Raw genomic sequence first — 24,871 nt, 5'->3', positions numbered from 1 at the left:
AACAATTTGTGTGTGGGCATCCAGCTACAAACATCCTGGCCAAGGAAACCCCGGCTGGGAAGGATGTCCGGCACAGAGCCGGAGCATGCAGAGCATCCCTGGGCAGCTCACCTGGAGCACCACACTGCCAAGGACAGCAGGGAGAACAGCCAGGGATTCAGAAGGCAGCAGAGACAGCCCTGAGTACAGAAGTTTCAGATCAGCAGTGTGGTTTGAAAGCACGGGCATTACTGAACCAGAAGAAATAGGAAGCAGTCCCAGGTGGGAGCCTGGCACAGGGCAGCACCAGTGTGCCCGCATGAGCCACAGCCAGCCTGCATCCCCAGGGAACAGCCAGGGCTGTGTAGGAGCAACAGGTCCTCTCCTGCTCCTCCTTTTATACAGGTCACCAAGTGGAGGTAACAACACAAGTGGACTAAGACAGATGGTGGAAACTCCTCCAAGTAAACTTTACAGGATCCTCATGAATAAATAGGTTAAGAAAAACAGTCGGGTATCCCCAATTACTTTAACGGAGGGATTTTAAGACAGACATCATATTTTTAACCGGGAGTTGATTAATTTTACACTATCCCAAACTGAAGATGGATTACATCTACAAAACATATCCCTTCAAAAATACTAAAAATTAGAATCCACAGAGCAGGGATTCAATATTAACGAATAGCTCTAATTTCAGCAACAAATCTCAACCTGATAAATTAAATTCTGACTTTGACTACAACTTCTCCACTACTCTCAATCAATACACCACATCTACTAATATTAAAATTGCCATAGGAATGGCACCTTTCTAATATATTCAATCCACCCGTGAAGAAAAAACACATGAAATGTGTGTGGGCTTTTAAAATTTGGTTTCATTTTCAAACACTGTTTTGAACATAAAACTTTTCAGAATAATACAAGAGCTGAAGCTACGTTTCAATAATTAAACTTCTCAGTCAACAAGAAAAGCCACCTTCAAGCAATGCTGACTGGCAGAAGATACGCATTCACCTCTGACATCAACCAAGTTATTCTGCACCTGGAATTTCTTGCCAACACATCATAAATACTTAAAGCATGCAAACGCTGTTATAGGGGTTGACAAGTATTGATTATCTTCACTACCAGGGCAAACGAGGCTTCGGGTTTTTCCAGACTCACTCCCACAGCTGTCAGGATGCACACACAGGACAACAGCCCCAGCAGCCTGGGAACGCCAGCAGGGAGAGGACTCTCCTTTACCAAACCCCGATTGCTTCTGGTCCGGGGCTACAGATCCTGGAAGGAAAACCAGCATGGCTTTCCAAGGCTTTCTAATAGGGTGGGCTGCAGCCTCCAGGACACCCAAGCACCTCCTGGATGGGTTTTTTGGTACAGGGTTTTTTTGTCACCCAAGTTGTAAAAATCTCCTGTTAGAGGAGGATGGGGGAAAGTCAGAAATAGACCATTATACCAAAATCATTTTAGTTCTTGTTAGCTCATGAATTGCTCATTGGGATTCCTTTTTGGCTGCTTGCCCAGAACAGTTGGAGGAAAAAAACCAAACCAAAACAAAAAAGTAGTCAAATGAATCCTTAGTGAATCCACGAAGCTCCTGCTGGATACATTCTTCTTCCAGGGTGTCCCGTTCCCAGCACCACCTCACCAGGCACCAGCTCTCCAGGGGCAGATGTGTGTCAACAGCCACACTGGAACTGACCCCGTGTCCTCCCTGCCCCAGCTGGGGACCAGAGCTCACAGAACACGCTCCACAGGGCCTGTGCAGTTAGCACGGTTTAACTAGAATCAAATTGAGCACCTCAAATTTCAACGGAGTAATTTATTAATTCATAATCTGATCTCATTTGTGCCACTTACCAACCAAAGCACTGAGATCTGTTAAACCAGCAACTTGGTTTTATTAACTCAAAAGACCAATTTCACTGATGATATATACCTACCTAATATTTATAGACAGTCTCTGAACTAATTTATTATGCTTTTGTCTAGAGTTTTCTTCCCTTCAGAATGACACTCCTTAAAACAAAGACAGTAAATTATTTGTGCTGATTTGTGTCTTTTGCCTTAGTACTGAAAAATCCTCTAGAGGCACATGTCTGCTATGCCTGAAATGACAAGCAAAGACAAAAATATGGCCTTGCCCTGCCCAAAAAACCCAAATAACCAAAGACTGTCGTGAAAACCACTCAGAAACAGAGAGAACTGGAAAAGACTGAAGAAATCAAATTTTGGGGTCAGATAAGTACTGAGGGTCCTGCCTGCTCAGCACTACACCACCTCACTTCCAACTCTTAACCCTTCAGAAAAAAATCTATAAACCTGTGTAACTACACTCCCTAAAAGATATACACAGAATGTAGGTGTTCCTCAGTCAGATTCATATTGTCAGCACAGTGAACTGGATTTTTCCAAGACAGAGCAGCCTACAGTCCACCAGGAGACTTCTTGCATTTTGTCTGAAGTAAAACACATAACACTCCAAATAGCACTAACTCAAGTCTCAGCAGTAAGATATGACAGCAAAAGGAAAAGCTGGTGGAAGGAATGTGTTAAACCAGAGCTTCTTTCAGACTTGGGTGCCTCCGCCAACGTCAAAAATAGATGCCTGTGTCAGATCAGGAGCACTGTTTCAATCCTCCCTTGGCAATAGGTGCTTACGTTATCTATTTTGAAAGCAGGACCAGTTCCCCTTTGAAATGAGAAAGAAAATAATGCCCATTCTTTTGAGAGAGCAGCCTAACAAAGCCGCTGCACACAGCAAGAAAAATTCCCTCACGTGACTGGCAGCCAGGGGAGACTCAAGGCTCCATCTCTCACCTCCCTAAAGGGTGCACTCACCATCAGCCACAGGCACACTCCTCCACCAGGGCTGGAAAATGTGCTAGGATGAAGAAAAAGCTTGTGGGACCAGACTGAGAGCAACCCTAAGCAACACAAATCTCTGCAGAAAAGGCACAGCTCTGCCTCCCAGAACAGCTCACCTACAGGATTCTTTGATCCTACAGGACTTCTCAGGAAGAGACACCTGTGCACACACAAAGCCATCCACAGGAAAAATACACTTCCCTTCCAAACAGAGGGAAGAACTGCAAGCCAGGCTTTCAACCAAGGGACAGTGAGCTGACAATTTCCAGAAAATATTGAGATTAAGTTAACATGTTCCTGTAAATGATCTTTTTAGGCCACAGATTTCACTTCCTACTGAAGGGAAGTCAGGGAGGAAAGGCTGAGCTAGAGAAATATTCAATTAAGCATATATGGAACAGGAATATTACTTGGTCAGGCTTGTGCACCATGGTCCAGTTATGGCCATCTGAGACAATTCCCAAGTCTGTCTCTGCACCCCCAGCCAGCACATCACATACACACTTGAAGTATTTCTAAGGTACACCAGAAGCCACCATATGGCAATTCTTCTTCACCCTGTTACTCTTGATTACTGTATTCAAAAGTAAAAATGTAAGCATAAAGTCTAGGATGCTGTTAAAACTTAAATGAAAACACAAGCATTAAAAAAACAAATTTGTTTCTCAGTTGTGTAATGAAAACTCCAAAAATCACCATTTCTCAAGTTTATGCAGAAAACCAGCTTTCACATGGGGGATGAACACAATACAGTAAAAAACATCAACAAAAAGCCCAACACTAAACCATCCCACAATCCCATGAGATTACAGTAGACATCTTAAACCTCTGGGCTCACTTCAGTAATGGACTTAGGCACACGTTTAGTTCCTGGTCCAGTTAGTGGTGTCTCCCACACAGTAAGGTGAGAATTGAACTCCTTGTTACACCATCAGTTGCAGCTTTCAAGCATAAGCAAATGCCATGCTTAGTTTTCAGTAACATTCACTGGGAAGAGATGTTTTCAGTACACATTTTAAGATCCATGCTAAAAATTTCTACTAAATTTGTTAAAGAGATTTAGGAAATCACTTTGAAGAACTTAGTTACTGCTGAGTCAGTGCAGATCAAGAAACCAGGCAGAAGGCTCCATGTAGAGCTTCATTCCCACCAGCTTAAAATGATCTGTCCATGGACTCAAACAGAAAAAGCTTCCACACCTAGAAAAATGGGAATAATTCCCACTCTTTGACAAAATACACAGAGAAATAAATGAAAGATTCTTCAACACATCTTCTTTCAAAAGTTAGGTTCTTCTGAGGATGCTTTCATTGTCCTAAACAAATCATACCTTAAACAAGACTTGGAAAGACAAGTGGCAATAAGAGCCCAGGTCCACACTACACTATTTAGTCTTGACATACTACAAGCTCTAACACATTTATATATATTTTTATATATATATATATATATTTATATATATATATATACACATACACACACACAGGACTAAGGGACTTAAGACACTAGATTAATTAGGGATACATTTATCAACTCATACATGGAAAAAGAATCCTAAACTCACATACAAAATGATGGGCTCTGGCCTGATCATTACCACGGAGGAAGGTGATCTATAACTGATGGTTTTGCTAAACCTCAGCCTGATGCTGAATGGCAGTCTCAAGAATAGATCTGGAAGGGAACAGCCATGTTGGAAAAGCCAGAAACATACTTATGCCACTGCATAAATCCATGGTTTACCCACACTTCAAATTTAGTGTGCAGTTCTGGTCTCTTATCACCCTTCCTTACAGAGGGGCTCACTTGGGTTACTGAACAGTCTGACCACAGGCGCAGGAAATCCCAGACAAAGCAAGTTGTTGAGGACAGTTTTAAATTAGAATTGCCCACAAATTCATCCTGTTCTTGCTTTTCCCTAGATACCCATTTATAACCTCCAAGGGATAAAGGAGGTTGAGGCGGGTCAGTTTTGAAGCCTGAATCAGCCAAAACTTGTCACTCTCTCCATGCCAGCAACCCCTGAAAGCAGCGGAACAGTCAGGACGCCAGAAGTGCCACAAGGACACACTGTTTACAACTCCTCTGCAAACAGAAACATTTCCACATCCCAGCTCAGCTGGTCCCTTTCAGACTTCCAGCCGTTCTGCCACTCCTGCAAACACAGATACCACATTTCAAACACCCCAGGACTCACACTTCCCAGCACATACACCTTCGAGTTTTCCCACTGAAATAAATACCCCCAAGCCAAACTGTTTTAAGAGCTTGTGATGCTGTACAACTTTAAAAAACCCCAAACTCGGAGTAACTTCAGTAGGCATTTTAATTATTTTAGTAGTGTTAGATAAAAGTAGTTTTTCAAGGCAGAGAAAATTATAGATCATCTACACATTTCAAGCTCTTCTATGAAGAAGGAAGTTCTGAGTACTAGAAACATGAGACAGATTATGTACAGCAAATCCTGTAAAGCCTGTATGTGATTTTTTTTTGCCTGTTTGCAGCAAGGATGATGAAAGCTTTCAAAACATTTGGAGTAACTCAACACCAACAATCTTTCCTTACCCAAATTACTGTGCTGCTTCTGAATTCTCAACACTTGCCACAGAATTCATCTACAACATTCTCAGTACTAGACTATATGGAAACAAAGAAAAAACCCTGCAAATGCATTTTCTTAGCTGCATTAAATGCACTAATCCTAACCCCCTTGTATAAAGGAAGTGGCAACTATTAGCATGCATTTCCACATGTAAACTATCTTTTTTTTTCATTTAATAACAGTTATCATAACACTCCTTTGTAACAAATTAAAACCTAATCCAGTATTTACTAATATTTATTCTCTTCAGTACAGAGCAGGAGCTTTATCTTAATGCTCCCCCAACTCATTCATTGAAAGTCTCCTACTTGAGAAGTATTAAGTATTCTGAAATGATATTAATTTCATTTCCAAAAATAGGAAACAGGAGTCCATATCAGAAAAACTGACATCAGCACATCCCCTCAGTGCCACAGGACAGTTGCAGCCATGGGGTTTTTGCTGTCTGTGCACACAGAGATTCTGTCTCCACAGCACAGCTCCTGTCCCAGGAACAGCCTTTCCAAATGCTTTATGGGCTCACTGTATTTGAGCAGCAGTAAATTCATCACTGAACAGCTGGAGTTTTGCCCAGGAAAACAAACTATATTCTACACTGAAGAGAGGGACATGATGATTACGCCTTTCATATCCCTCTCATGTTGAAAATTATGGAATTACCAGAAAACTGTAATCAAGAAAATGTTAAACTAAGGAGAATGTATTTTTACAGCAAATGAACATAATTATGTTTACCATATTTGGGCCCAAAGCTGGCTGGCAATTCAGTCTGTATATAGACAGCAGTATCTGATTCACTGTCACAGGATATGAATAAACCAGAGCAATCCAGTGTGAATTACAGTCTCCCTTCCATAACAAAACCAAACATTAGTGTGTACATAACACTACAAAAGCACAATACTACCGTAAATAGCAATTCCATAAATAGTAGGAGTTGAGTAGTTTTCATTTTAATTCTAAAAACCATTATTGAACTAGACCTTTGTAACAGAAGACTTTTGGAACTGTCAAAATGCTTTATTTCTAACAAATCTATGGTTTGTAATATATTATCTTATGTAGAACTAATCTCTGTAGCTGATGAAGGAACAGTGGTGACAAGTAATTTGAGATCATAAAGATTAGCAAAGTAGAAGCAGTAGCATGCATACTTCATAACCTTTCCTCATTTTTTCTTATCAAAAAAGCTACTTGTGTGTCTTGGGCACAGAATTCACCTCCTCATTAAGGCCAGAATTTTTAAAGCTTAATTAAATATAGATGAGATTTTTAAAATAGCCCTAACTCATCTTGCATAGCTGGGGCCAAAATAGGATTAGTTATAAGATCAAATATAGCACCCTTCCAGTTTATAAATCTCTAATACAAATCAAAAGGAAAAGATAGACCCCAAACTTGCCACCTGTAACATTTCCCTCTCCAAGACCACCCAAAGCTTAGTGCTTATCTAGTTGTTCTGCCTGCTTTACACAGCAGACAACTGAAAAAATCCTTCCCCGAGCTGCTCAATCTTCTGCAAATGCTGTTAACAACTGGTTCAAACACCAGCACTGGGGACAAAGGGATCCTCCTCCTGCCTTGTCCACAGCGTCCCAGCCAAGGCCACAATGGCAGCAGCTTCCGTCGTTGAGACTCCAGATTCCACTGCCCTCCATTAGCTGCTCCAGTAATCCCACCTGCTATTTCAGTCCACACAGTAATTTGTTGCCTTTCATCCACACAACGTAAATGCCAAAATACACCACAGGTCAATTTAACATCAAAAAGCTGGAGGCTGAGGAACTCTGCAGCAACCTTGGGTCTCCTCCATCCACGCCTTACACAGACAAAGCTGTAAGAAATTTCTGTCTTCAAAAGCAATTAGTTACTTGGGGTTTACATTTATATGCTCTTCCTGCGAAGACTAGCTTGATTAAAGTTACTTTCCTTTTATTAAGAAAAGCAAGTATTTTAATATTTTAACAACTGTTCTGCTGCTTCTTTCAAAACAGAGATAACACTCTTAATAATGATGTTTAATTTCTTTCAATACAAATAAATTCACACATTTGGAAAATAAATCTGGTGTAGATGCTACCAAGGCATATAAATAACTTCCCCAAGAGCTCCTTGCTAACAAATGCATACACGGAATCCTGCCAGCGCTCTCCTCCCTCCCGGCTCTAAACTGCTGCATTAACTATACAGCAGGGAAAGGCACACAGCAGTCAGACTGATGTGCACAGAAATACTGATGGCATATGGCTGACAGAAGGTGATTTTTTTCCTTTAAAAAAATTGCCTTGTTCTTAGGTTGAAAATTATTCACCAAAGAACTCTCAAATGTTTCCTGATAAAATCATCAGTTGTTAAATAATTATCAATCCCAATCTACAATATATAAAACACAGTCACACCATTCTACCACACCCTGAAATTAAAAGTACTGATAGCTTTATATAAACAACTAAGCCCTCAATCATGGGCATGATTTGTCACCAGGTTATGTGCCAAATATTTCTGCACCGAGTTGTGCAAAAACTCTTTTGTGCAGCAGAGGATACAATGGGATATTTATACTGGTATAATGCATTTGGAAAGAGGAATAAATGTTACGTTCTAATCCATAAAACAAATTAACACAATGGGATTGATCTATTCAGCAGAAATACAACACCCAGAGGCAAACCTGGAGACTTAAACTTTCATTATTTGTTAGATCTTTCTGAAACCTCAGCTGTGTTCCCCCTGAAACACCAAGTCCCAACAGTGGGACACACACAAGTGGAAGATCCCAAGTCCACACCTAACCAAGTACATGCTATGGCATCTCTCCATACTCCTTAAAAGAGCTGACTTTTGTTCACAAACTAAGACTGGAGAGAAATATCTAAAATTTTAAGTGGCACTTTCTGATGTGTCAATTATACTTAAATTTATTAGCAACACGAAAGACTAGGCTTCAGTTAAATGATATTTAGGTGACTTGAGCCATGCTGACACTCCTTCCCAGCAACTTTTATTGACGAAGGGCTTTTCTGCTGCACTACCTGTGACACAGTAAAGTTCTGCCAGCCATGAAACATTGTAAAGATGCCAAACACATTTAAGCAATGTTTCAAGACCAGCTGATGTATCTACCATGGATTTGGCCAGGCCCCTTCCACATACATTTCCCAAGTATCAGGTTTAGAGAAAGCAACCTTTTCAGCACCGGGACTGTTTGTGCTGGTGCCAGGACCCCCCTCTGGTACCAAGCACTGCCCATGACTAATGTGGCACTGGCAAGGAGAAGGCTACAATGCACAATGCTCAGCATCAGGGCAATGCCTGGCAATTCCTATTGTGTGTATTACTACAAACTCCCCCAGGCACCATTTTTAGCCACTGCTGGATTTCCTCCCTTCTCCCATCCCCCATCCAGGCTCCAAACCTTGAAGTAACCTTGTTCTGTTCCCCCCCCCAGAGACAGCTCCATGCCTGAAACATAACCTCTAATCTTATTTTCTATTTCTAGCATACAATTCACGACCCTTATCCCAATTTTTTAAATTAAATATCCTCCACATTGCACACTCTGCTTCCGACAGTCAGGACAGTGCATTGAGTACATCAGAATTTATAGCCATATGTTTCTTGTTGAGGACAATTTAACATTACTTTTAAAAGCATTAGAAACAATGTATTTATACAATATAGGTTTAAAGCTTTCCCTGAAAAAGATTTTCAATACTACTGTCAGTACTCCACTGCAATGAAACAGCTTAATTTGTTGGAAGGTTTATCTAAAGACCTTAAAATACAACAGATCTGCACTTCAGGGCAGTTTGCAACGCAGAGCATTAACTTCCAGCAATTATTCATACTTGAGAGACTATCTGTGGACATTAAGCTAAAGTCTTACAAATTACAGGGGGTTATTACAAAGCAAATCTCATCTGACACCATCTATTTCAGAGAACTTTGCTTGAACTTGTGTGGGTTTTTGCAACAACAAAATATAATTGTTTGTTCACCATTGATTCTGTAACATTTGTTACACAAAGCCAATTAAAAGTGTCCTACCAGACCAGACATCCATCTAGGCCACAATGGCAGTGGTCAAGATCTCAACTTTTAATTAATGACCACTATCCATAAACCTCTTTCATATTTTTACCAATTATACCAGATTTGTACAGCTGCTAGGGCAAAATGTTTTTGCATGAACAAACTCTCCCACAAAAACACTTTGATACAGAACAGTTCCCAGAGGAACGAAAAAAGGTTCTTGTGTCTCCGAAGTGCTGAAAAACAAATTGTTTCCAGGATGCATCCCAAGCCTCGAGGTTGCAGCCCGAGATGGCCAGGCCCTCTTGGAGCTGCCAAGAGGTACAAGCACATCTGGGTTTTCAGCAGCCAGTCTTTGAGCACTCCTCTGCCTACTCCAAAATAAGGGATTTCAGTCCCAGAAAATACCCCCAGGAGCAGGAGGGAGCACCGGGAACTGCCAAGCTGGGTCTGTGCTCACCCTGCACAGAGGGGTCGACCTGGTCCCTGCCCCTTAGGGAACACCCTTACTGAAACTGAGGGGAAAAAGGGAATTCTCATGGACCCACACCCCAAAATATTTATAACACACCAAGATAGAAGCAAGCCTTCCAAAACAAGGCCAACTATACCGATATGACTTGATTAATCAGAGAATTAGTCAGCCTAGGATGTTAACAGCAAAGAAATTGCCACTAGTTCTTCACAAAATTACTTTCCAAATTATATTTTAGACATAATCAGGACAATTTGACCACTGAAACAAAATTAAGAAAGAGGAATAATCCTTGAACGATGACATTAGGTGTTACAACACAATTTGTTAATTTTTTTTATATACCTCACCAATGTGCTTGACAATAAGTATGGGTTGTTCCACAGCAGTTTGCACAGGCAGTTCTAGTAAATACCATCAGTTTGTTCTGCTTCTCTCTCCCACTCCTTCAGCTTCCATCCTATTCTCAGCAGGGCATCATTTGAATTTCTTACCAGTTCCACACAAATTGAACAGTGTAAGTGGGAGGACAGCCTCCAGCAATTAAGAATAAAAGTAGGTAAGTGAACACATACGAGACTAGAGAAAACCAAGTGTGAGAATTTTTTAAGGTAGCAGAGCTGGATTTTGGAATGGACTGAAAAACAACAGAGAAATTGTGAAGTCGAGAGTGATCTAATTAACGTATTTATCCATCAGTGGATACCATGAAACAAAAGTTATCAATGACAGAAGCAGGGCGCCCAGGAGCAGTCGATGAGATTCATTCCTGGGTGACTCCTGAGGGATAACAATACTTTCTTTCCTTTTTTAAAAAAAAAATCTATAAAATGGCATTGTCAACATAAAGAAATGCAAGTCAGGACTGCCTCATCCCTCAGAAAAACCATGATGTTATAAACCCATATTTTGAATGGTAACTTCATTGAGTCTTAAGGGTCAACATTTGAAAACTTCTCTACCCCACCTCAAAATGAAGATTTGAAGCATCTTAAAAAACCCCACTGAGATTCTCATGTCAAGGAATGACAGCCACAAAAATTTATCATGCCACTAGGAAAATATGTGAAAATATGTTTTCAAACGGATACTGTTAGTCAAATGGAAAAAGAGTATCACAACAGCACTGTCCAATAACCCAGCTATTTCAAAATATTTAATTAATTAAGCATTTTTATGGACACCATAGTAATAAAATGCATAATTAAAGAACTAATATAATATTGCTCATCAATGTAAATGTAAGTTAATTTTCCCACAGTCTCTGCCTTTACTATGAAAGGTACTGAAGCAATTCTAAGTCCTCACTGAGGACAGCATTAAAGTCTTTAATTTTTCAGCACTGTTTCCACTCCCATCTTTCATAAACTTGTGCAAACACAGCATAGGTGGTTTTAGTTATGCTAAGAATATTCTTCATTAGTCATAAAGAAAAAAACCCAAGCTGTAGCAGAGTGAATCCATACGTGACACCATTTTAAAATCATTACTTCATAGGGAAAGGGCTCCTGGAACAGTCATTGATGCAGGCTGGAGCTGCATGCTGATCTGTGCCTTCATTTCCAATAAAGCATGCAATGCACATTCAACTAAGTCAAAACAACCCTTTCAACACACAGTGGTCTATAGGAAACATTCAAATTACTAATGAGCGCAAGAAAAGCTTTTAAGCTCAACTGAAAATTCCACGATTTTTTAAAAATTTCTGAAAGGAAACCTGAGGACTGTTTTTTGAAAAATAAGCCTTTCACTTAGAGCACTCGAGCATCACCAGGTAAGTCAGTAAGTGCGGGCAGCAGTGCTGTTATCACTGCTGTCTGTACTGGAGTGGGGTGAAATGGACACTGAGCACCAGAGTAGCTGATGGTTTTCTTTGATATTTAACAACATAGTCATTAAACTAATGTTTAAAAATTAATTGAACAATTCAATTTAAACTAGTAAGTACATTAATATGATCTACAAGGATACCAACGTGATCTGGTAAACACTCTATTAGACACTGTGCCTTGTGACTCTGCTACCTGCCACAACCTTCCCCGACATACCTGGCTGAGCTCACACAGCTCCCCTGTCAGGGCAGCCTGGAGCCTGCTGGGAGGACACTGCAAATCCACCCCCTCAAGAAACACAGCAGGAATCTTCTATCTGAGCAGAGATCTCATCTAAGACATTCCCACACGTTCACTTCCAAGTCCCCCCAGCCCCAGTGGAACCATCACACAGCAGTTATGGCTCAGCCAGGCTGATTTTGGACAAAACTCAATGCCCACTGCTCTTCCATAATCAGTATTACAGAAACAACAACTTCCACAATGGCTCTGGAGAAGGTAAGTGAAATTATTATTAGGAAAAGATTTCTCCTTGCATCTGCTTCAAGATAAGCAGCACAGTAACAGAGCTCAGTTAACCAGGCTTGAACTTCCACTGCAGTACTCTATTATGTTCTCTATTTAATGATAATGCCCCTTCGTCCACATTTTTTTCCCCATTAGGCAGGCTCTGACAAAAACCTGAACTTGTATGTCCTGTGCCCCTGAATTACTGATGGCAGCAGAAAGTGCCAATGGCTACAGCACAACCAAACAAAACAGCAAATGCTTCTGCAGGAGGATTTCCATCCACTCCTGTTCTCCACAGTGCTAGACGGGAAAAAATAGGGAACTCTGTTCCTACTCTACCAGTACTCCTTCCTTCTACAGCTCTGTAAGGATTTTGGTCCACTTTTAGAACTACTCTGTTAGGCAATTACAATATCCATATTCTACATACGTCCACAATATGTATTTGTAGAAAACCTCTACACTACAATGCATAAACACAGGCATGCTACATTTATTTTCTGCATTTCTATTATAACATGAAGTGTAGTTTCCTTCAAATTTGGAACACTAAACACAACCTGTTTTCTTGCTTCCAATTCAACTGCACTGGTCTATTTCCAATTTCTTTTTCCTACTTTTAGATTAACGCCAGCCAGCCTAAACCCCATAGTATTAGACAAGCATCCTTACTACACACTGAGGTATTTATAGATTTGGTTTTATCCACAGCAATACAAAATATGGATTTCCTGCATGTACCTAACGATGCCTGTTACGTGCACACTGCACAATGCATGTTCTCCCTACTGAGGGAGTTGAATTTCAGTGAGACATTTTCTCAAAATTTCAAGTCTAGAAATAAATAAAATAATTACCTTCCTTCAAAGCATCCAGTAACACTCTGCAGCTGGAGCAGGCCATACCACTTTGTGCATTTATTTTATTAGGAACAATGTGTTCTAAAGACAGAACTAGGGCTAACCACAATCAGAGTATTATTGGATACATCAAGAGGTTTTATCCTCTACTACCACTTGTACATATACATTAAGCAAGGAGAGTTTAAGCAGTGCTTTAGCTGCTTCAGGGACACTAACTCACACCAAACTAAGTAACAACAACAGGAAATCTTTTGCATTTTCAGCACAGCAGATTGCTCTCCCCATCTTTCAGCTAACATTCCAATCCTCACTGTGTAACACATACAATCAGGAGAGTTTTAAACGGGAATTAAAGTCTAAAGCAGGAAAAAAAAAAAGTAAAACTAAAAGTAAGAACAAAAATAACCACAGTGGAAAAGGAGAGTGACTGGATTCAGCAACATAATAAAAATGAGATGATTCTGTGTCTGGCAATGAAACTGATGGGGGTTTTTACAGCATATCAATACAACCATATTCAAAACTAAGATGAAACTACATTTTAGGGCTCTCAAATGCTATTAGTGAGGCATCCTGCTGCTTTCTGAGTTGCTGCATGCCTATCAGCAAATCATTTTAAACACCAGAGTCACTTGTAAAATGGAACCTGAGCTCCTCTTACAGCTGTTTTATTCTCTGTCTGAAACAGAAAATTATTCCATGGACTGCTTTTCACATTTTTCAGGTGATTATGCTGGCATTCCTTTGCCTCTGAAGTTGAAATACACACTCTGTTTAGGAGCCATTTCTTTGTCCACACTTTGGTCAAAACAATGGATCTTTTTTAGTCAGAACTGACACTTATTTACTACTAATAAATACTATTTCAATGTTATATTAAGCAATCTCTACTGGTAAGCACCTAGAAGATAACCACTCAAGAAAAAGCATCAAGGAAAAAATCTTGTGGCATTGAGGTTTTTACCACATACTGATACTGTAAATACCTGACTATCTTATCCTGAATTCATAGAATGGTTTGGAAGAGACCTTAAAGCCCATCTCACCCCCCCTCTGCCATGGGCAGGGACACCTTCCACTATTCCAGGTTACTCCAAGCCCTGTCCAACCTGGCCTTGGACACTTGCAGGGATGGGGCAGCCACAGCTGCTCTGGGCACCCTGTGCCAGGGCCTCACAACCCCCACAGGGGAGAATTTCTTCCTAATATTTAATCTAAACCTACTCTCCCTCAGCACAGGCCATTCTCCCTTCTCATATCACTATATGCCCTTGTGAAAAGTGACAGATTTAAGCTTATTATTCATAAAGGAAAGGGTTTTTTACCTAATATTTGTAATTCTAAAAGATTACATTGAGTAGTCTCATTTACTTACTGAGGTCATGACTATGAGCAGTTGCTTTGCTATGTTTCTTACTATAGTCTTCTTGTATTTAACAAAACCCAATTTTTTGAAAAAAGAAAAGAAAACAAACAAAAAAAGGAGAGGCATCCCAGTGTAAGTAAGTGCAAGTAAGCCACAAGTACCTGCCACACAACCTTCAGCTTACCACCAGTCCAGGCTGAGGCAGTATCTTCCATATGGAAGAACCTAAGCAGCAGTTTTAGGAAAAAAGTCATTTCACCAGTAAAAACAAAAACCAATTCTTCCCTTCATCAACTACAAAGCATCATTTTTGAAGTATTACTCCTTAAAATGCTGGTTCTTACCGAAAAGATACACAACATCTTACCTGCAGTGCTGCAATACCCAACAGTTAAGACAAGGGTATCTTACACCTGAGGACACACACACACTGCTACATGTAAGTGAATTTGTCAAGTGCTTCTCTTCTCTGAGGGTTACTCTACAGCTGCAATTACCACTCCCTGCCTTTTTTCAGAATATATTAAGTGGGTCCTCTGAGATCACCAGGCTTGGACTGTTTCAGACAGAAACCCACCATCCTTTGGCCAAAACACTACTTGCCTGTGACACTGCAAGGTCAGAGAAAGCCAATGAACTACAGGACTTCGGTGATGTAAAAGAAGAAATTTAAAAAACTCCTCAACACAAATCCTTAGCGACAGCTAAATAAGGGATTTTAAGTCCACTAAGGCAACAGTGCTTTGAGGCACGATGAAGTTTTTCACATGCTACCAAGCACAATAATCAATATTCACACACAGCTACTTGCATTTTTGCCTCAAGTCTACTGTTCCAAATTATACCAGTTTAACTTTGCTTACATTAGAATTCATTTTAGAGAAAAATATTTAGCATAGACACAGCATGCCAGATGCCCTGCATTCATATTATAATTTATTCTTCAACACTGAAGATCTGAGTCAAAACACAGCATACCTTCCTAGGAATACTCATGATTATGAGGACTGCATCACTTACAAAGCTTTAAGTTAAAAGGAAAAGGAGCATTATTACGTAGTGTAAAAAATTTCATCTACTATACTTACCCTTGTTGTTCTTAATCTTTCATTTCATGTGCAGTGAAATACAATCAATACAGCAGAGAACAGGACTCAGGCTCCAGAGCAGAATATATCAAATAGCATATGCAAAGAAGACATATTATTTCCCTGAAACCACAAGAATTTTTGGAAAGAAGCTGCCTCATCTGTCCTAAAACAATTTCAGAACAAAATACAGATACAACTTTTTAGCAGAAAGAGACTGACTGAAATCCGTAATTTTCTCCTGTTTCAGAATGCGACTTAAAATACCAGTAACAACATATTACATCAGACAGAGAAAAGCACCCACTGGCTGCAATGTGAAGCTCAAAAAAAGCCCATAAAAATGTGAATGTCTCAGGAAAAAGAACAAATGACAACTTTAAGCCAAATGTTGTCAGTCATATGAAACCAGCAGTAGTCTTCTTCATCTCTCACACTGCACAAAGTTGAGGGCCATGAAGGCCTTTCAAGTGAAACACAAGAGAAGGCAGTCTAGACAGACATTTTCCATCAGTAATCCCCCTAAGTGCAAGAGAATAATGAATCAGAGGGTAATGACAGAGGAACTTGAAGAACAGCAACATGCCAACCTAGTGTCCTCAGAAACTGACTTGAGAAGCTCAGTTTAAAAATCAGTGCAAATTGTAACAACCCCCCCATCAATGCACTGCACAAGCAGCAAACTGTGCAGCTGTTCAAGAACAAATTAAACTGATATATTGTACCTTTAAAGCCCGATGAGCTCCTCAGCCCTGCCCTCTGCTACCCTGAGCCACAGCAATTCACACACCCTGTGTTCACCCAACACACCTGAGCGAACACCACCCTCCAGAAACATGTCCAAACACACAGCAACAACCTGGCACCTCCTGACACCTGACTGACAGAGCTCTCATCTTCTAACCCAAGCTCAGAAGAAGCACAAGTCCAGAGCAAACCATGGTCTGTTATTCATTTGTCTGACTGTATCAGACAATCCTAATCAAACCTCCTACAACCCAACCATTCCAGAAACTAAGATGGAAAAAAAAACCCCTCCAAACAAACTCTTTTCCTACTGCGTCTTCAAAGGAAGAAAATGCACTTTACCCAAAAACCATTTCCTTAAATCTTGTGTGTCAACTACAGATTTAATCTATCATACCAATTCATCACCACAAAAATGTAACATTCCTATACAAAAACAAAAAATGTATCATTAGTGGTTTTCAACAGATTTCATATCGAGAAACATCTGCAGAGCAATGGATTCACTTAACCAGAGCAGGATCTTTCCTAACCACTAAACCAAGCAACAGATTAAGTTCAAAATAGCACAGGTCAGATGCACCACTTTTCCACACAGATAAAGCTCTAATTGCACTTGACCAAAGACTGCCAAACCAGACCATACACCATCCCAAGACTCAGCATTTGGTCTTAAAACTGCAATAGCCATTTATGTGAAAGACAACATTTAAATTAGGATTGATAACCTGGATCTGTAGAATACCTTTGCTAAGAAGAAGGTGTGAACAAGCCTGTGTTAAATTCATAGCCAAATTTGATATAAAATTTGCTAATTATCAAAGTTATTTTGCAATACCTCCCTATAATTTTACAATGTTTGCTCCTCTCTGGAGGAGGTCAAAATGCTGAATTCAACATCACAATCTGTTGCCCTGGAAATTATTGCAATGTTTAGACAAAGAAGTTTATTATGAGACCTAACAGGATTGCTCAAAAAAGAATAGTTCTCATTCTCCTTCTGAAAGCAATACAAGACAGACAGACAGACTCTTCTGAGTAAGGACTTTTCCAACATTTTAATACAGAACCAAGCATATTCTCAAAAGCAGGATGCTGCTATAACATGCTCTGTTTTTCAGGGTTTGGCTCCAATAACTGGCATTTCCTTCCAGGACTCCATAAAATTTTCATCAGCATGAAACAAAAATTAGCCACATAATTAAAAGTTCACGTACACTTGCATTATTTTAGGAAATTTAGTTTTTAATTTAATTTTTAATTGACCTACCCTGCTTTCCTATACACAAACTTCAGCAACTTCTCTTCAAAAACAGCCAAAACAGAAGTGCAAGTGTAACACTACCTTGTTTCTATCAGAAGATGTGCATCTATCTACACTGGAGGAAAGACAATTTATTTCTACTGCACTATGAGTTACTAAAGTATGCCCAGTTTGCTCTCTGTAGGTAAAGAGTGTCCAAGTACCTTCTCACACCCATCCTCTTCTGCCAACAACAGCAGTCTTGGTTTCATCTGCACCACTCACAGCTGAACTCAGTAAAACAAAATTCTGATTGTTATCAAGTTCCTTCATTCTCTTGTTTATTTAACAAATGAAAGGTTTTAGTTTTTTCCTAAAGAATATATGCATATTTAGCACTACACCTATTTTTCATCATCATATTAAAGTTCTTGATTGCATCATTTGCTTGCAAATGCTCATCTCATACAGCAAAAAGGGTTGATCTTATTACCTTATTATTTAAATATTTGCAAGCTGTGTTGCTCAGCTGAAAAACCACAAATACCTAACTATGTCTTTGGTAAGGCTAAATAAAGTTTATTCTGCAGCTCTGAAACATGCACTGATGAAGCAGGATTCTGTAACAATGTCTTTGCACAGTTTTAGTTAACACCATTCTGCACCACCTGGCCTTAACTCCTGCTTGGACCAGGAACTGCAGACCACTCAACACAAGCAGCACTGCTACCCTTCCCTCCCACCAAACATCTCCTCTCCTCAGGATCTTTCCATCTTTTACAAAACACAGGGGCCTCTAACAAATGAGGAACACCTGCAGTCATGTTTACCTGCATTTGACAAACCTGGTTTCTTCCGAGTATTTGGAGATGACAAACTCATCCTACACTGAAGCTCCCCTGAAGCCAAACATACAGAACTGAAGAATGACATTTTTAGGTACCCTCTTCCTCCTTGTATTCTTCCTTCTTCCACATAATACAATACCATCTGGTGCAAGACTTGCAAAGAAACATTTTGAAATACTCACCAGAAAGAGGTTATGTTCCTCAAATCTTCTGGAGTCTGACACAGAATTACATTTACCCACTATGATCCTTCCCCTGGGATTCCCCAGTCTTTTATCTCACAGGTTCCCCTACCCACCTGTGAGGATGCAGACACAAGAAAAGTCTTTCAAGAAGAAGAGTGTTTCTGAACGTGTCCTTCCCAGACACTACAGCTCTCTCTGCTTTTTAGCGGTTTTGTTACACGATCACATAAAAAGAATATCTGGCTTCTTCAGGATGAGATTGCCAGCTTCAAATATTTTTAAGGAACTTTTAAAAATATTACCTTGTACTTAGACTCTTAGGAAGCAACACTTAAAACATCTCCAGATTTTCCTGGAATGTAAGCTGTAGACATTCAGGTGTTTTATCTTTCTCCAGGGAAGTTCTTGTGCTTGGACTCAAACTGTTCCCAGGTACACAGCCAACTTCTGTAATATGTACAGAAGAGCAGGAAGTTCAACTTTCATTAAAAAATACCTAGGAACATTGCCCTGAATATCCTGGTATGAGACAGATCATGTGGACACGCTTCAAAGGATCTAATTTCACCCCAGTAAATCCAGAGGAATTCCCAACACCATCCAGAAACTCACAAATATATGAGCTATGACAGTCAGGTAATCTACTTGGGAAACTAAAAACACTCAGGTACTGACAGGAGTAGAGATAAATTTCATTGGTAGACAACCCTCACATGAATGAATCACACTAGAGATGCCTGTGGATAAGTGGAAAAAAGGTCCACCACGGTCCCTTCTTCCTGCTCTTCTTGTACCTTCTCCTCTACAACTCATTCTATACACTGCTTTAGAGTTCCCAACATATGTTAAAATAAAGCATTAAGGAAACAAAGTTCAGTATTATTGTTTCTAACAAGGGAAACAAACTTTCTCTTACATTCATTAGTTGTTTAGGTTGAGGAGATTTATTCTGTTCCCAGATTGCAGAGTACTCAACACAGAGTCCAAGGAATTTTCTATAATTGGATAGTACCATTTAAATGTCAGCTTTGAGTGCACAACTAAACAAGAGTCGCACCTAAAATACTGTTATTAAACAGCCAGCTGACATGCCCCCTTATAGCATTCCAACCAGCACATAGGTAGTGTCAGGAAAGAACAAAAATAGAGTATCTCAACATGAGGAGTGACTGACAGGGTGGTGGAGGAATTTTCCTGTTGAAATTTTCCAAAATATCTGTCTTTTGCAATGCTGTTGTACAGAGCACTTCTCAGAAAGCATTAGTGCCTGGCAAGTACCCCGCTGTAATATGACTCGATAAACCAAAACAGAGTCCCGTTGACCCCAAACCCCCAACCACTGAAAAAGCAGAAAACTGTTAGGAAAGCTAGCAACAAAAGACCATGAAGAAGGAACAATGAAAATCTAGCTAGCCTAAACCAGCAAATACTCATCAGTTATTTCAGGGAGAAAATGTTACTAAAAACATAAGCAGGAATTGGTAGGCAGGTAGGTATCGTAATTTAGGGAGGTATCGTAAAGATGCTTCCTAAGGCATTGTGTTCTCTGATGCGACCCTAACAGTAAAACATGGGCAGTTACTCTACAGCAAAATTTCTGAAGTTTTTTGTTTGCTTTTTAGCTAATATATCAAAAATTCTATCTACAAGTACTATCGTGTTCTCCTGTGAGGGCTTTCCTTAGAAGGTAGAATAATTATTTCTGTAGTGAAAATGGTTCTTCTAAGCCGAGTCATAGAATATCACACTTCCAACTTGAGTTGGATAAGCTGCCATATGTTATCACCAGACTGAAGCCAATTTGCCATCGATGGCAACATCACAGCTGGGAAAATGCCTGAGGTGCTGCACAGCCTCTCGAAGATGCCTGAAAGCCTCACAGAGCCTCAGCTACCCCCACCTCAGACCCATCCATACACTCACAGACACCCCAGGACTCCCCCACAGCTGTACCTGGAGTCCTTTGTATTCCCCTTTTCAGCCCTTTTCTTTCATTCTTCAAAGCTTGACCAGCATTTCTAAACCTTCTAATCTGCTTTTTCTCACGCACACTCACTCCTTTTTCTTTTACTCCAAAGCTGTTCCAGCCTGGATCCACGGAAGTTGGTTTGCCTCATGCAAAGCTTGTGACCTTCACAGAATCACACAGATCAATTCCCCAAAATTTATCTTAAGTAACCAACACACTAATCTTCATTAATTACAGCAGGGTACGACAAGATTGATATTCCAAGACCACAGTTCTCAAAACAATTTGTCTTGTCATATTAGAGCTCTTCAAAGTGAAACACACCTCATTAACACCAAAATTATCATTTTGAAGTTTCATTTAAAAAAAATCATCTTTTTCTCCTTGTTTTAATCACTGTTTTGGCAAAATTCAAGGACTGGACTAAACCAGTTTATCCACAGAACACTAGAAGAGTGGAATGCTATCAGACCAAATTGGCAATTAACCTAGAAAGCAGGATTTATCAATGGAATGTGTCCTATTCCCCCCCACACACCTTAAGGGTTTCTGTGATGGCTTAAAGGACAAATGTCTAAACAACTCCTGAAGTAAAACTGTCTTGAAGTACATAAACAGCAGAAGAGAAGAAACACAAAGCCAGAAGTGCAACTAACATAACTTCAAGCTTCTTCTCAGTGAGTTTGGAACCCATCTTTAACATATTCTACTTAATTTTCAAAATATTTTTTCATCCTACTAGCCAGAAGTTCAGACTTTACAGGTATCAAGACACAGCACCTCCTATGGTTTAGATCCACAGTCCCCATTAAGTTTCCAGCATTGCTTTCAGCCACAGTACATATAAAATCCAAACTGAACCTGGAACATGCCATAGCCCAGGAGCATGGGATTGCCTGCAGCATGTCACTATTGCTTGTTGCCCAAAGGCCTGGGAAGGGTATCCAGACACATCACCAAGCTCTAGGAGGACCAGAGCCAATTACAACACAGACTTTTGTCAAGCGCAGCAGCGCCAGTTGCCCTCGGAGCCAGCCCCAGCACAATGGCCTGTGATGAGGTTACCCATGCTGCTGGAAATGTCATCTTTCATGTATGATATAAACCCCTTCTGTAGCTACAAACAATACCCTGGCATTGTTTGCAACACGTAGGGTGTTGCACTGGCTAACATCCAATCCCAGTAATAATATTCTATCTACCTACGATCACCACAAGAAAATACTCATTCTCAGCCCTGACTTGTTCTGCAGCACAGCAGCAAGCTCCTGAGAGAGCTGCCACACTCCACTGCAAGTTCTGCATCTCCCTGTACAGCTATCTGTCTGCACTGATCAGGCACTTCTCTAAAACTGTAGAAACACCTTGAGATTACTGGGAATAAAGGAGCTCTTTTCATACAGCACAATTAGTCATATCAGCAGTGATAGCTATTTTGAGCAGCACCCATTAATCACTATCATTAGCAGGATTTCTGGTGTACCAGCATTCATTGTACCAAGAACAAGTCTTTTCCTATTACAGTATTACTACATAAACAAAAGCAGCAGCACAATTTCTCTTGACATAACCCTGTTTTGAGTAAGGCAAGTGGCAGCACTTAAAATGACAGTCAGTGCCAGGTTTAAAGAAAAGCTTATTCAGAACAGAAAAATACAATTGTTTTGCTGCAAAGAAAAACTGGCCATCATTTGTATGCTGGGGGAGAAGGGATGTTGAAAAGTAATAGATAGCAGGAAGAAGTAGGGAATAAAGATCTCAAGCTGGAGACAGCACACCCTCAGAAAAATAAGATGCCAGTGACCAAACCCAAGCTGATGCCCAAGAAGTTGAAGAAACCTAGACTTCACTTTTAAGCACCTGCAGCATGTGTTTTCCTTATTACTTTTTATGAGGGATTATTTACCTGTTAGCCAAACTTCAGAGTCTCAGAACAGACTTTCAACTAGAAAAATATTCTCCATGTGCATTATTTCTAGTTTCCTAAGCACCCTGAGTAACTCCCCATTCAGAATGAGAAACGCCAGCACTTCTGCCTCACACCGACCTAGGAAGGAGCACCACAAGATGGATGGAAAGCAGCAGCTCTGAGCTGCTTCCAGCCCGGTTCCTCCAAACACCAGAACGTTGACCTGAAACACACCTTCATCACAACCACAGATTAAATACTTGGAAAGTTCTTCTAGGAAGGAAAGAACAGAAGATACAGGGAGAAAGAAGGGAGAAAAACCTTCTGCAAGTCTTGAATTTGGAAAACTTGCCATTCTCTACAGAACAGTCCAGCTTTATCTTGTGTAGAAATGTTGCCTGACAGAAGACTAGAGCCAAGTGCAAAATCATGTTGGTACCCGTGATACACAAACGGCACCTGTGCACATACCGAACTGGGCCAACACTGCTGATCCCATGAGCTGCATACCAAAATCTTCATGTGGCCAGGAGCCACACAACACGTACCACATACCTCAGAGAGGTGAGGGAAGAGGAGCTTCAGCTGCCTGTGCCCACAGAAAACAAAAACAATTCCTCAAGAGCACCACTACCTCTCTGCCGACAGCACTAGGCTGAGGAAATAGAAACATCTAGCAACGATAGCCTTAAAATCCACAAGCTGTAGATTTGAGATTGTCCAACAGTCACCCTGGCAATTACAGATGCAGTGCCATTTTGGGAGCCAAGCTTCAGCCTTGTGCCAGCTGCGTGTGCCTCCAAAGCCACCGGACGAGCCACTCTGTAACACCAAGTTTATTGCAGCTACACACCACTGAGGTATTGCCGCTCTTCACAACACCCAGACCTCTGTGCCTCTATAACAGCAGTAATAATAATAATAACGGCCAATTTATACCTGCTACAAGGTTTATAATCTCACATAAAAACAAACAAATAAGACCTTCCAACTGCTTTCAAGTTCCTAAGCCAACATTCACCCGACAAATACATACCTCTACCATTTCCTCTCCACTCAAACGAATAAAACCCCCTCAAGCACGGAGAAGCAAAGGAACATCAGTAAAGTTTTAAGCTACAGCCCAAAATGCGTTATCCTCTTCTTCTGGCAGTTACCATATGCACACAACATAAGGCTCAGCAACAACAAGCGGCACTTGCAACTCGCATCAGGTGAACAATCTGTACGCAGCCCCTGCAGCGGCCGGGGATGCTGCTGCCCGCAGGCCCCGGGCCGGGGGGCGCGGAGGGGCCGGGGGGCCCCGAGCCCGGCCGAGCTTTGGGTGGCGCCGCTGCCGCGCTGCCCGGGAGGTCCGGCCGGCGCCGCCCGGGAGAGGCCGCGCGGCGGGGCCGCCCCAGCGCCGGGGGCCGGCGGGGCCGGGCCGGGCGGGCGCCCCGGGTCACCGTGGAGCAGGAAGGTGCGCAGGAATTCCCGCAGGCGCAGTCCCGGCCCCGCCGGGCTGCCCGCACACGGGTCACGGGGGGGCGGCCGCAGCCCCGACACCGCCCCGGGCTGCCCCCGCCGCCACGGCGGGCCCGGCCCGGCCCCGCCGGGGCACCGCAGCCACGGTCCCGGGCACCGCCGCCTCGTCTTCCCCCGGCCAGGGCTCCCGCCCGGCCCCAGCCCTCGCCGGCGCCTCCCGAGCGGCCCAGGGGCTGTCCCGGGCGCTGCCGCCCTCCGCGCCGCGTCCGCCGGTGCCGCGGGCGCTGCCAGCCCGGTGCCCTCACGGCCGGGCCCGCGGGCCGGGCTGCGGGGCGCGGGCGGGGCCGGGCCGGGCCGGGCCGCGGGGCTCGGCGGGGTCGGCGCGGCGCTCACTCACCTGCCCGCGACAGCCCCGGGCCCCGCGCCGAGCGCTCCGGAAACGGCGGCGGCTCCGCCGGGGCCGGGGAGGGGCCGGCGAGGGGCGGGCGGAGCCGCGAGTGACAGCGGGAAGGGGCGGTGGGAGCGGGCGGGCGGCGCCGGCCGCGGGGAAGGGACGGACGGAGGAGGGAGGGGAGGCGCCGCACCGCACCGGGGGGTCCCGGACTGGGGGGCACGGAGCGCCGGGGACCGGCCCCGGCTGCGGGGCAGAGTGCCTGAGGGGCGGCCTGGCGGCAGAAAAAGAGAGAGGGGGAAGAATTAATCAGTGACTATTTTATATGAGCTTAAAATTGTGAGGTTTCTCACTCTTTTGTTGTGGGGTCAGATGCAGTGTCCCGATTCAGGAGAGCTGTTTGAGATGGAGATTGCCGGGGGCACCTGCAAAGTTCTGTATTCCTTTTCTGTCCACTTGCTGAACAAACTGCACGATTCGACACTGGTGTTCAA

At 42.1% G+C, this 24,871-nt stretch overlaps 1 protein-coding gene across 2 annotated transcripts in view; it reads right to left on the bottom strand.

The window, feature by feature from the left end:
- GARRE1 (granule associated Rac and RHOG effector 1) overlaps positions 1 to 24,465 on the bottom strand; it is a 60,288-nt gene extending 35,823 nt beyond the window's left edge. Inside the window, exon 1 of one of the 2 annotated variants that reach the window (XM_039558504.1) lies at positions 24,384 to 24,465. The gene's annotated coding sequence lies outside the window, so the exon portion shown is untranslated. Of the gene's footprint in view, positions 1 to 23,558; positions 23,777 to 24,383 lie in introns of those variants that run through there. The other variant, XM_010396490.4, reaches the window with a different exon arrangement.
- Positions 24,466 to 24,871: the final 406 nt, after the last annotated feature.

This window comes from Corvus cornix, chromosome 11, assembly GCF_000738735.6.
Source record: "Corvus cornix cornix isolate S_Up_H32 chromosome 11, ASM73873v5, whole genome shotgun sequence".
Taxonomy (NCBI): Eukaryota; Metazoa; Chordata; class Aves; order Passeriformes; family Corvidae; genus Corvus; species Corvus cornix.
Note: the sequence above shows the minus strand (reverse complement) of the source record. Positions and strands in the feature narration are given on the sequence as shown.